General features: G+C 33.8%; 1 non-coding gene across 1 annotated transcript; it reads left to right on the forward strand.

The window, feature by feature from the left end:
* The first annotated feature begins 2,537 nt into the window (after positions 1-2,537).
* On the forward strand, positions 2,538-2,656 carry LOC115212506. The gene has a single exon (XR_003881761.1). It is a non-coding gene; the product is annotated as a 5S ribosomal RNA (ribosomal RNA).
* The last annotated feature ends 12,425 nt before the right edge of the window (positions 2,657-15,081 follow it).

Raw genomic sequence — 15,081 nt, forward strand, 5'->3', positions numbered from 1 at the left:
AAGCAATTAGCCACATCTTATATATGGATTATCTAAAATGTACGCTACAAATGATACACATCTGGAAACATTACTTCAGACAGTACGTGGATTTACCAAAGAAGTAAACATAAAATTTGGCTTTGAAAAATATGTCAAAGCAACCTTGAAAACAGGAAAACTATTTTAGAGTAGCAATATCACACTAGAGAAAGCAAATGAAATAAGAGAATTAGACCAAAGCCAGACATACAAGTACTTAGAAATCAATGTACTAGATATGATACAGCGCACACAAATGAAAGGGAAGATAAGAAAGGAATACTATAGACGAGTCAGATTAATACTGAAAACAGAACTCAATACAAAAAAGCAAGATAATAGGTATCAACATTGTAGCCGTACCAGGTATAAGATAGAGCTACAATATTCTTAACTGGTCTCTAAATGAACTATTCAAAATAGACTGGAAAACAAGAAAAATAATGCCGGGGTTTAGGATGCACCACCCAAAATCTGACAAAGAAAGGTTATGCATACAACATATCGAGTGGTAGAGGACTTATGCAGCCAGCAAACTATTACAAAATAACCACCATAGGACTACATAAATACCTACTTCAGAAGCATATGAAACTAATACAAATAGCCACAACACACGAACAAAACAAAAACTACTTCCAATCTTTAAGGAAGTTGAAAAATTCAAAAAAGAAGTGATAGTAGCTAACAACTATGAAGAGAAAGAAGAAACAAAAAAAGCTGTAAAACAAATTAAATCCAAGTAAAACTGGAACAGCAACGGATCATGATAATACGATGGCGAGAAAAGCCTCTTCATTGCAAATACTGTGTTAAAATAAACAGATAAGAAATTGACAAAACAAAATACCAACAATGGCTGCGAAGCTCAGGATTTAAAGCAGTGACTCAGGGACTTTTAATTGCAGCACAAGATCAAAGCCTTCCAACAAGAAGTTAATAAAACATGTAATGAAAAGAAATATAACAAGTAACTGCAGAATATGTGAAGATGGACAAGAAACAATAAATCATGCAGTCTCTGTCTGTCCAGTCCTGGCTAAGAAGGAATATATTCACAGACACAACAGGTTTGGGACCTACATACACTAGAAACTACGCCAACACTATGGAATAACAACAGATAAAAATTGTATAGGCACACGCCAGAAAAGATCATAGAAAATGAGAAAACAACAATACTGTGGAATATGCCAATACACACCTATAGAGAAATTAAGGCCAATAGGCCCGATCACCAAGAAGAAAAAAATGCTTTCTAATCGATGTATCAATACCAACAGATGACAATGTTTCTCTAAAAGACATAGAGAAACTTTCAGAACTCAAAGATATGGAAATAGAGATAACACGAGTGTAGAGTGAAGAAACAGAAATAATTCCTATCATAGTAAGCGTATTAGGTATAATAAAAAATATTCAGATAAATATCCAACAAAAACACCGGTACTAACAAGTATGTATAACATACAAAAAATAGAACTACTACACACTGTATATATCCTACAAACCACACTACTTGCCCAGGGCACACAGAGCTGCGCTCGGTAGTGCGGTGAAAGTACGTGATAAATATAAGATTAAATAATAATAATAATAATAATAATAATAATAATAATAATAATAATAATAATAATAATAATAATAATAATAATAATAAGCAAACAAGCTGATGTCGACCAGAAACACACGCACCAATGGTTACGAAGCTCAGGGCTAAAAGCAGAGAGTGAAGGTTTCATATTAGCTGCTCAAGACCAAAGCTTATTAACCCGGAACTACCAAGCCAATGTGATAAAAAATGGTGCTGACCCAAAATGCCGATTCTGTAACGATGAGATTGAAACAATAGACCACCTAATCTCAGGATGTAGAGTCTTAGCCCCTGTAGAATATAAAGCAAGGCATGACAGAGTCGGTCAGTATTTACATTGGACAATATGTCGGCATTATAAAATCAAAACCGCTGACAAATGGTATAAACATCATTCTGAAGCTGTGACTGAGGGAGAAAATGTGTCGATGCTATGGGACTTCCCCGTGCAGACCTATAAGACTATAAAAGCTAATAAACCGGATATTATTATAAAAGATCAGACAAAAAGGATGTGTTTATTAGTTGAAATGAGTATTCCCTGTGATCACAATATATCGGGTGGCATCTCAAGGCGACTACAGTACCAGTGATTGTAGGATCTCTAGGAATGATAAAAAAAGGTACTGAAACCTATTTGAAAATGATTCCAGGCTTACCATCCCTACAGGGAGTGCAAAAAATCGTATTAACTGGAACGGCTCATGTACTGAGAAGAGCACCATCGCTGTGAAAATAACATCCATCCATGAATTTATTTATTTATTAATTTTTAAATATATATTTTATCTGTGAATTTGCGCGTGTAATCTGGGAATGCATACAATGCCCTTCTCTGCCCTAGGTGCACGGAAAACACTCGGCGAGAAACGGAAGAAAATTTGAAGAAAGAAGGAAAAAATATAATAATAATAATAATATGGCTTACGGCCATATCACGTTGAAAGCACCGGTTCTCGTCCGATCACCGAAGTTAAGCAACGTCGAGCCTAGTTAGTGCTTAGATGGGTGACCGCTTGGGAAACCTAGGTGCTGTAAGCGTCACACATTTTTGTAAGCGCAGGAGTGGCTGCGTGGTTCCGGGTTCAGTCCCACTGCGTGGCACCTTGGGCAAGTGTCTTCTGTTATAGCCTCGGGCCGACCAAAGCCTTGTGAGTGGATTTGGTAGACGGACACTGAATGAAGACCGTCGTATATATATATATCTATATGTATATACATGTATGTGCTTGTTGTTTGTGTCTCTGTTTGTTCCCCCACCATCGCTTGACAACCGATGCTGGTGTGTCTACAGCCCCCACACTTAGCGGTTCGGCAAAAATAGACCGATAGAATAAGTACTAGGCTTACAAAGAATAAGTCCTGGGGACGATTTTATTCGACTAAAGGTGATGTTCCAGTATGACCGGAATCAAATGACTGAAACAAGTAAAATAGTAATAATAATAATAATAATAATAATAATAATAATAATAATAATAATAATAATAATAATAATAATAATGGTTTCAAATTTTGTCACAAGGGCACAAAAATTTGAGGAGGGGACTAGTTTCACTTGTACGTAATTTATCGACTTCAAAGGGATGAAAAACAAAGTCGGCTTCATCGGGTTTTGAACTCAGATCCTAGTTGCAGACAAAACAGCGTTAAGCATTTCACCCGGTATGCTAACGAACCTGCTAGCTCACCACCTTTTGATAAGAATAATAATGAGGAGTAAGAGGAGGAGGAGAAGGCAGATTAGGACGATGACGATAATGATGAGGATGATGATGTTATGACGTCGACGACAACGACGACTCTTTCCCATGCACAATGCACTGTTGTACATCAAGAAACTCCCTTTGTTTCTTCTAAGTCTGTAATACGCAATTAGGGGGATATTTAGTTGCTGGAAATAGCAGAAATGAGCAATGAACAAATACACTGGCACTCTTGTCGGCTTGTTAATGTTCTCTTTGTTCTCGATCTACATTTTTCTGTTGGCTACTTTACATAGAATTACTAGAGTCATTTCTACAGTTGTTATTCAAAAACACATGTACCAGTGTGAAACTAACAGGATATAACTAAAATGACCAACCGAAACTCTAAATGTGAAACCGACCGCTCAGATAATCGTCATAAGAAAAGGGTGTGGAGAAACGAAAAATATTCTATTGAACAATTTGATCAACCAATGGAAGTTGGTGCAATAGATACAGACAATCAACTTAGTTAAATTTCTGATTCAAATTTCTTATCACCCATTGGTTTAGATTTAGGAAGCATTGTTGTAATTGTATAGCTTTTGTGTGAAGAAAAATAATGTAACAACCTACCTACATATATCACAATACATACATTACTATTGTCTGTCTGGTTGTGTATCTCTCTACATGTTTCCCTCTTTATGCATGTATATAATTATCTATCTATCTATCTATCTATCTATCTATCTATCTATTTATCTGTCTGTCTGTCTATCTATCTATCTATTTATCTATCTATCTATCTATTTATCTATCTATCGATCTGTCTGTCCGCCTTCCTGTCCGTCTGTATATATAAATATATGTGTGTGTATGTGTATATTGTGTGTATATGTATATTGTATATACATATATGTGTGTGTATGTGTATATTGTGTGCATATATACACAGAACTATTTGGCTTCTAGCGTTTCTCTGTATAGAATTTTATCTCTCTCTCCCTCTCTCACTGTTGTCTCTCCGGCTATCTCTGCCCCCTCTCTCCATCTCTATCTATCTATCTATCTATCTATCTATCTCTCTATATATATATTTATCATCTGTATTTATATCTGTGTATGTATATATATCTCTCTCAGTTTCTCTCTTACTCTCCCTTTCTCTCTCTCTCACTCTCTCTCTCTCTCTCTCGCTCTCTCTCTCTCTGTCTCTGTGACTCTCATCCGTTCCCCTATATATCTATATGTCAACATATCGATGTGTTTTTAGATCTTTCCGTCTATTTCTCTATTCATTTGTCTCCTCCTCTCTCATATACATCCACACTCTCTGTATCATTGTTTGAATTTGTGAATATACCACACTTTCTTTTACGTTTCTATCGATCTTCTAATTTATTTAAATGTACACCCAGTTATCTAACTTCTTCAAACCCACCCCAAAACATAGCCGTATATTCACGTTTATATCCAAATATAAGTAGCTGTCAAACAATGAGAGCGAATAATATAATTACTTCGATAAACCAAATTCTCTCTTTCTCTCTTTCTTTCTAACACAGCATTTTCTAGTGAATATAAAGAATATTTCATTGATATACGTATATGTATGTATGTATGTATGTATGTATCTATGTATGTATGTATGTATGTATGTATGTGTATGTATGAATTCCATTATTCAGTTTTATTTCAAGATTTCTTGCTAAGAGAAGAGCCGGTTTCTAACCTAGATCCAAGGCTCCTTCATAGGAACTTCAACATCAACAAGCGGGTATATTTGTATGTATAGTTTTACGTACAGATTTATATGTTTTTCTATGTATGTATTCTCATGCATATAGTTGCATATCTATACATGCTCATATATACTTAAATGATAAACTTCTGGAAAGTTTTACAGGTTCTTACAGTTCCATTGATGGCTTGGATCTGTAGTCTTCGAATCAACATTCTCAATTCTGGTTTTGAGAAGCTTAATTTCTCAAGATTGGTACTTTGGCATTGTGTTACATATCAAAGTGTCCCAATAATTACAGACATAAACGTGAACTTGTAATCTGGACTGAGTAACTGTAGATTTCTCAATAGTTCAGTGTAGGTATTCTCTTTTTCACTTCCCTTTAGCTTTACGTTAACATCCGCTGGACAGCTGATTTCCACAACTGTACACAGTTTCTCTTCTCTATACGAAATCGTTATCAGGTCTATTGTGTTTACATTTTATTGAGATTTTCACTGAGACATTTCAATAGGACGTTCCACCACTACTCCTTTTTATTTTGAGTAGTTATGGCTTCTACTATACACTGAGTTCTTATTTCTTTGGTCTCGGTGTTATCCTATGTATGTATTTATGCATGTATCTATGTATTATGTATTTATGTATGTATGTATCTTCTATTTTCATTATAAATCTTCCACTGAGGAGGGAATGTATATATGAATGTAAGCGCCGGGCCATAGAAATACTCGGATTGGTGTTTGAGGGCGCAGTAAACGTACTGGGAGTGAGAGACTCATGGTTTTTGTGATTGCATCCTCCTAGCAGAAAGCTAACACATATGTAAAACCTGCTCCTCCATTGAGCCGTATATCTTGTACTTCACGAGTTTCTGGGGTTTTTGATGGTCTTTGTAGTTTGTGCAAGCCGCGCTCATGCACAGGTATTACTTAGCACGTCTGTCATTATTCAGTTTTATTTCAAGATTCCGGTCCCCCCACCAAAAGAGCCGCTTTCTAAACTGGATCCAAGATTCCTACTTTGGAACAAATTCCTACATGAACAAAGTATTTTCGTTTCGCATTTTTGTGTGTATGTGTGCAGTTTGAGGAGTCAGTGCATGCGTAGATTTTCATGTTTTGTTTTATGTATGTATTCTCATGCATATAGCAGCATGTCCAGACATGCGCGTATATACTTGAATGATAAACTTCTGGAAGGCATTACAAATGTATACAGTTCCATTGATGACTTGGAATCTGTAGCTTTCGAATCAGCTTTCTCGTTCTGGTTTTGTGGAGCCCGATTGCTCAAGACTGGTACTTATGTATGTATGTAATTATGTATGTATGTATGTATGTATGTATGTATGTATGTATGTATTTATTTATGTGTGTATGTGTCTGTATGTATTTATGTGTGTGTGTCTGTATATTTACAGTTAGGTCAGGCTTCGTGCTACTGCCAATATATAACCCAGTACAATCTCTTGCACGGTCTGGCAGTGACGACTAAACTGACACCCCAGTGAAAGAAGCTGGGTAAAGAGTGTGTATTTCGTTGGACACCCTGCAGCACTAAATACAAAGCCTGTCAAAGACGGAATAAATCATCAAAGTCAAATGCCAAATGCCATTCAACAACCGAATAAGAGGCTCACCTAGTCTTTCTTTACATATCTCTCTAGAGACAGGAAATTCCAAAATAGAGACCGCCTCATTGCAAAGCGGGAGGTTATGCTCTAGTTTGCATCTGGACTATTTTGCTTTACTAGCGAGAGTCTTAGCAAAGTTTTTTAAGGTGTTATTGACTTCAAATTTCGGCACGGGAATTACCGACCACTATTCCTTTTAACCTCTGAGATCAGAAGATTTTTGAGAAAAGGTCATAATCGTCTAAGAATCAACAACCATCATGTATCTATATATGTGTATGCATATATATATCATTGATCATAAACTATCTTGGTTTCCATTAGGTAGCTGATGACGGATATATATAAGGTTGACGCGCTTCTTGGTTGTATACGTTTTGTAACTCGGATTCTCATGGAGTTTCATTAAAATTCTAATTCTAGTAGGCTTAAGCTTATTCAGATTTTCTTGGCTTCTTGGTTTATGGTAGTTTTCTCGTTTATATTATAACATACGGTATTGCTTGAAGATCATTTATGGGGATTTTCATTCTGATAAGGGTAATACGTCTTTTTTTATGGTTTCCTAGATTATTGAGGTTTTGTTGTGTATGTCTGTCTGTCTGTCTATCTAACTATACCTATCAATGTATATCAATATCAACACACACACACACACCACACACACACACACACATACATATATATATATATATATATATATATATATATATATATATATATATATATATATATATATATATATGCATACATATGTGCATGTATATGCATACACACATACTCACAAGCACAAACACAGACACATCATGTATGTATATATACGTACATTGACACACGGACTCAAAGACACGCACACAAACAACACACACATATACACTCCTATATATAAGTATGTATATATATATATATATATATAAATATATATATATATACATGTATGTAGATAGTAGATAGATAGATAGATAGATAGATAGATAGATAGATAGATAGATAGATAAATAGACAGATAGACAGGTAGACATATAGATAGATATAGATAGATAGATAGACAGATAGACAGATAGACAGACAGATAAATAGATAGATAGTTAGACAGACAGACAAACAGATAGATAGATAGATAGACAGATAGATAGATAGATAGATAGATAGATAGATAGATAGATAGATAGATAGATAGATAGATAGATAGATAGATAGATAGATAGACAGATATACAGATAGACAGACAGATAGATAGATCGATAAATAGGTAGATATATATAGATAGATCGATCGATAGATAGATAGATAGATATGATGGACTCCAATAAACTAAACTGTCTTTGTTAGTCATAACGCTTACGGCGATGCGACAACTAAGCTCAGCCAACGATTTGCAAAGAGGCTCGCAGATGTCACAAGTATTAAGATTATGGGTCAGTTCGAGCGGTATATTTGTAGCCGCTAATATATTTGACATGAACACCTAAACGTGGCACGACAAATACCATTGTGTTCGCTCCAAGTTTGTTTGCTCAAAGGTATTGTGAGTTATATATATATATGTGGATGTTTGCGTGTGTGTGTATATATATATATATGTCCACAGTTCAACTTTCCGATCATGTAGAATTAAGTTCGCAAGTCCTTAGATGCAATCCTGTGTAAATCCATGTAGGTTAATGTCCTAATATACATTATTTACGTTATTTACATTTGACGGATATTTGTCCTCTCCTTGTTTATTGTAATTATCTTGTCATTAATTATGTCTGCAATAATAATAATAATAATAATAACAATAACATCGAAAAATACGTTCGAAATTTCCCCAAGACACCTGCTGAAGGTTGGAGGGTATATCAGCCGAAACTTTGAGTTAACAACAAAAAAAATGAGAACAAATATCTGTCAAATGTAAATATTGTAAATAACATAGTTCCATATGGGGGAATCTACGTAGATACACTCATTAATTTATTGTGGATAGGCGATTTTAAATATTTCAGTACACAGCATTTTTCATATTCACCTACCATATATTACTAAAACCGCAATAAAAAAGGGGAAACGTTTCGCCTATATTCCATAATTCAATCCCTAGTAGATAGGCATAAAATGTTTTCGAAATTATTTACAAATATTATCGTTATTTTTCCATTTGGCTTTGAGGGTCTTGTTCTTAAGCGTTCGTTTTTCTTATTTGTTTATTTCCATTAACTTTCATGTTACTAAAATTAGTTGAATTTTCATTCATATTTATCAGCTGTTAAGTATTTTCTTCTATTCGTCCATACTTCTCCCACTCTCCACCAATCCATCCACATAGTCTGGCAGCGTGCATCTAGCCATTCAAACATACATATAAATATATCAGCAGTCTGGTGGATATGCATATCTCAATGTGTCTCTCTCCGTAATATAGCTAGTTAAGAAATTTAGAGGCCGAGTGATGCTGAAGATTTCTAAATAGAATGAAATGGAACTATTCATTACTATCTCTAACACGAAATTGCACCTATTCCCAACAAGTATAACGTGTGCTGAATCGAAAACAATTGCAGGGTGGAAGGTGTTTATAAGCCATTTAAAAACACACAAAAACAGTTCGATTTACTTCAACATTTAAACTTAATTTGTGTCAAAATATTTTCGAAGCTTTGAAACCGCGCCCCTGTTCATTGACAATACTTCATGCTGCATCTCATTTAAATGTCTTATAAACACCTTCCACGCTGCAATTGTTATATATATTGTGTGTGTGTGTGCGCGTATAAATGCTATGTGTTTCGGTTAAACCTCTCTTTTTCTCATCCTGTCTCACTGGCTACATTTCACTCTTCCACACCCATGTTTCTATTAGATTTGTCTACTGTGTTCTCTGTCTCTCACTCCTCATTCCTCTCTTTCCCTCTCTCACGCTATATGTATATACACGTTTATATATATATATACAGACATATAGAATATAAATATCTATATGTATGCACCTGAAAGCACACACCCATGGTCACACATTCACGTATACTTTTGTGTGTATGTGTGTTATGTAAGGTTTTTACAGATACACACATAAATACATATATAGATAAGCATGAATATAAACGTATAGATATGTATATACATAATTATATAAGAAAATGTATGTGGATCTATGTAAAGATGTTTCGTATACATCTATCTATCTATTTATCTATCCTGTGTATATATGTATGTATGTATATATATATACATATGTATAATATATATATATATATATATACATAATATCCTATACAATGAATGTGTATATATGTCTATATATATATATATATATATATATATATATATATATATATATATATATATATAATACACACATAATTTATATATCTTTGCTATGCACTGAACCGGTGAACTTGGATGTTTAGCATCACTTTGAAGGATATAGGTCCTTATCTCTGCTATACATATATATATATATATATATATATATGTCACGTCACGTGACCGACCAGACCATCAGATGTTGTTACACATCGCTGGTCACAATGAGTTCGCATTGTTTTAGCCTTCGAATGACGCCACCCCGCTGGTTAAGCGAGCAGGCCAACAGAGGAAAGAGTACGAGAAAGAGTGATAAAAGAGTACAGCAAGGATCACCCCCCCCCTGCCGGAGCCTCGTGGAGCTTTTAGATGTTTTCGCTAAATAAACCACTCACAACGCCCGGACTGGAATCGAAACCGCGATCCTACGCGCGATCCGCTACCCTAACCACTGAGTCATATATATAATATGTATATAATATATATTATATATATAATATATATAATATATATATATATATATATATATATATAATATATATATAATATATATATATATATATATATATATATATATATATATAGACATATACATATATGGCCCAGTGGTTAGGGTAGCGGACTCGCGGTCGTAGTGGATCGCGGTTTCGATATATATATATATATATACATATATGTATATATATATATTGTTGCGCGCGCGGTGTTCTATATAACAGTTTCACGTGTGTATATACAAACTATGGGCATTGGAGTATGACTAGCTTCTACGAATAATTCCTAATTCGGTATCCACAGTTTATACACATATAGAGCTGTTATGTAGATTGATTTGGTTATATATATATAAATACATATATATTATATATAATATATAAATATATATATATGTATATATATATCTATATATATATATATATATATATTACTATATATATATATACACATATATATATATATATGTATACATATATATATATATTGTATATATACGTATATATAGATATATGTATACACACACATACAAACATATATATATATATATATATATATATGTGTGTGTGTGTAGGGGGAAAGGAATATGTAAGTAAACAGATAGATAAATAGCTAGATCGGTACAAATGGACTGAAAAGTACACGCGCACACACACACATACGTATACAAATGAAGACTGAAACACAGACTCACACACATACACTTCGCCCATACGCACAAGAACAAATATGGAAAGACATATCCATACATAACAGACGCACGCACATTGTTTCAAAACCCATACACATAGACACATTCAAACATGCTCACATAAGAAGATAAAACTCCACGCAAAAATACGCACACACACATACAAACAAACGAAACGAGAGCAGCTCTGATAACGGAAAGAGTCAACAACTATTTGAAATGTTCCAAGGCGCAACGAAAATTTTAGTAAATAAGTAAATGAGTGGTAATCGAACCGGTGCGTGTGTTAAGCAACAGGGCACTAAAGAGAATAAATCACACCCACTCACAATAATATATATATATATATATATATATATATATATATATATATATATATATTAATATAATATATATATATATACACACATATATATATAACCATATACATATAGATAGAGATAGTTAGATATAGATAGATAGATAGATAGATAGATAGATAGATAGATGATGATAGATAATAGATAGATAGATAGTCAGAGAGATAGACAGGCAGAGACAGACGGTGTGAATAGATCATTAGTTAGACAGACATACTATATACACACATACATACATACACACGCACACGTATCTCTCTATCTATGTGTGTTGTTGATTATATATATATATATATATATCTATATATATATATATATATATAGATATATATTATATATATATATATATATATATACATATATATATATATTACATATATAGTATACATATACACAACTATATATATAATTATATATATATAATTAAATTAGCATATTGATGTGTTAATATTGAATGGTAGAAAACAGATATACATATATATACGTTACTCAAATTTAACCACTAAACTGATGTTACTGTCATGTGATTATTAAAATCTTCCTCTAGGTAGTGGCACCCGTCACATTGTGTAAAGCAGGTTTTGTCGCTTACGTTATGCAACTACTATTTCACGAAAGCACTTATCCCGGAACTAAATGTACATCCGATTACGGTACCAGTTTCTGACTTAGTGTTAAGTTTGTGCTAAGTTGGATGACTAACATCTCAGAATTAATGACACAGTATTGAAAGAATTAAATAAAAACAGTACAAAACATCAATCAACAACAATCACAAGTACATGATAAATGACCAACCCAGTTCTCTTTGTCTCTCTTCCTCTATCATTCCTCCCTCTCTTGATGTCTCTCTCTTTCGTTTTTACTCTCCCTACTGCCTGCTTGTGCGTGCCTATATCTATGTATTTATTTATTTATCTCTCTCTATATATCTCTCTCTCTATCTATCTATCTGTCTGTCTATCTATCTATCTATCTATCTAACTATCTATCTATCTATCTATCTGTCTATCTATCTATTTATCTATCTATACGCACACATATATTCTGTTATACGTATATATGCTTCAGCCTTGGACGCTGCGGTCGTTTTGGGTAATATACATACATACATACATACATACATACATACATACATACATAACATATATATATATATATAGAAGATAGATATATATACATATATATATATATATATATATATTATATATATATATATATATATATATATATAGATATATATACATACATATATATATATATATATATATATATATATATATATATATATATATATATATAGATAGACAGATAGATAGATAGATAGATAGATAGATAGATAGATAGATAGATAGATCGATAGATAGATAGATAGATAGATAGATAGATAGATAGATAGATTCTTTTATTGTTTTAACTGTTCACTCATTTGATTCTGTCCATGCTGGAGTACCGCCTTGAAGGGTTTTTGTAGAACAAATGGACCCCAGGAGGCATATCTTAAGTCTAGTTTTTATTCGATCTGTGTCTTTTGACGGACCGCTATGTTACGGGGATATAAACACGTCAGCATCGATTGCCAAACGGGGAAAGGAGACAAACACAGATACAAAGGTAAGCACACGCACACACACACACACACACACACTCACACGCACTTACACACAGACACACACACACACACACACATCTTTTGGGCGAGCGCTCTATGGAAGCAAGGGAAGCAAAATAGAAACAAAATTGAAACTATATTACTTATTATGATCGGCTTTTGGTGGAAGAGGGGGCTTGACATTCCTGCCCTCTTTTCAGTTTCCTGCCTTGACATAAGCTCATCAGTTACCTTCGATAGCTAGGGGTGAAGTTGGTCCTTGGAAACATCGAGCTTTACTTCATGAAAATTCCTCAGATATTTTGGCAATATTATAAAACGCTGTGGGTCCTGAGCCCCAATGTTTATCAATACATGACACACACACACACGCATATACAATATATATATATATATGTCTTCCCTTCTCTGGATCTTTCCTTCTCCTATGTTTCCGACGAAGATCTCCGCTCGAAACGTTAGACCCTCCTTCATTCCTTCTTTCCTGAGCGTCCAATAATACTATATTTGTTCCACGTCCTCGCGTTGTTGTGTTTTTTTTTTGGGCTTTCTTGTTTGGATTAACTTTATATATATATGTACAGGTATTATATATATATATATATAAATACATATATATGTCAAAAATAATAATACTTTTTATAAGCTTGAATATTATAACCGACCACCATGCATACGTAAGCTAGATAGTCTAATATTAGGGCACATAAACACTCGACGGCAAAAAGTATGGCGTGGATTCAATTCCCATGCGTACTGCAAACATTACATTTTTTGAGGCCCCAAAATCAGATTAGTCAAACATTAGTCAAATTAGTCTTTTGACTGCGGCCATCATGATGTATCCCATTTAGTCGAACGAATCGAATACAGGAATTATTTTTTCTAAGCCTACTTATTATTCTATGGACTTGTTTTGCCGAACCGCTGAGTTACGGGGATGTAAGCACACCAACATCGGTTGTCAAGCAGAAGTGGGAAGATAAACAGAAACACACAGACACACAGACACACACATATACATACATACATACATACATACATACATACATACATACATACATACATACATACATACATACATACATACATACATACATACATACATACATATATATATATAAGTAAAATCTATATAAGTTTTATCAAGTAGCCAGCGAGGAAAATATAAATACAAAGTATATAATTTTCTTCTTAAATATAAAATACATATCAAGGACTATTGCTATAAGTAACGCCCCACGCTGTAGAGGGACTCTAAAGTCAAACTACTTCAATAAAGATACACAGGCATCGAAATCGAGAAAATGAAAGGGGGCTTCTCATGTTCATCTCAGCCGCCCTTTTTTGGTTACGTTGTACCGATGATTGGAGAGCTGACCATGAAATCATTAATGATATACGACTAAACCTTTTTTAATGGAACTTCTAAGTTCATTTTCTCGATTTCAATGCTTCTGTAGTTTGACTTAAGAGTTCCATTACAGATTGAGCCGTTACTTATATTAATAGCCCTTGATATATACATCAAGGGCTATTAATATAGATACATGTATATTATGTATATGAGAGATATGTATGTATATAAGTAAATGCACGTACATATATAGACATGGTCTACTTTCAGTTTCTGTCTACCAAATCCACTCACAAGACTACGGTGGGCCAACGGCTACAGTTGAGGAATTTAACCCAAGCTGCCACGTTGTGGGATTGAACCCGGAACCATGTGGTTGGGAAGCAAGCTTCTTAACACACAACCACGATATATATATATTGTTATATTTCGGAATGGTCATATTGCTATTTTAGCCAATAAAAAGACACGCACTATATATTTGTGTTTATTTTGCTTCAGTTTTGTTATTTTTTACATTAATCCTTATCTAATTATTCGGTCAGAGTTCTTTCGGCATACTCCTGTGACCGCATCAGTGGTCCTTTGTTTTC

The sequence above is a fragment of the Octopus sinensis genome, linkage group LG5, assembly GCF_006345805.1.
Source record: "Octopus sinensis linkage group LG5, ASM634580v1, whole genome shotgun sequence".
Lineage (NCBI taxonomy): Eukaryota > Metazoa > Mollusca > Cephalopoda > Octopoda > Octopodidae > Octopus > Octopus sinensis.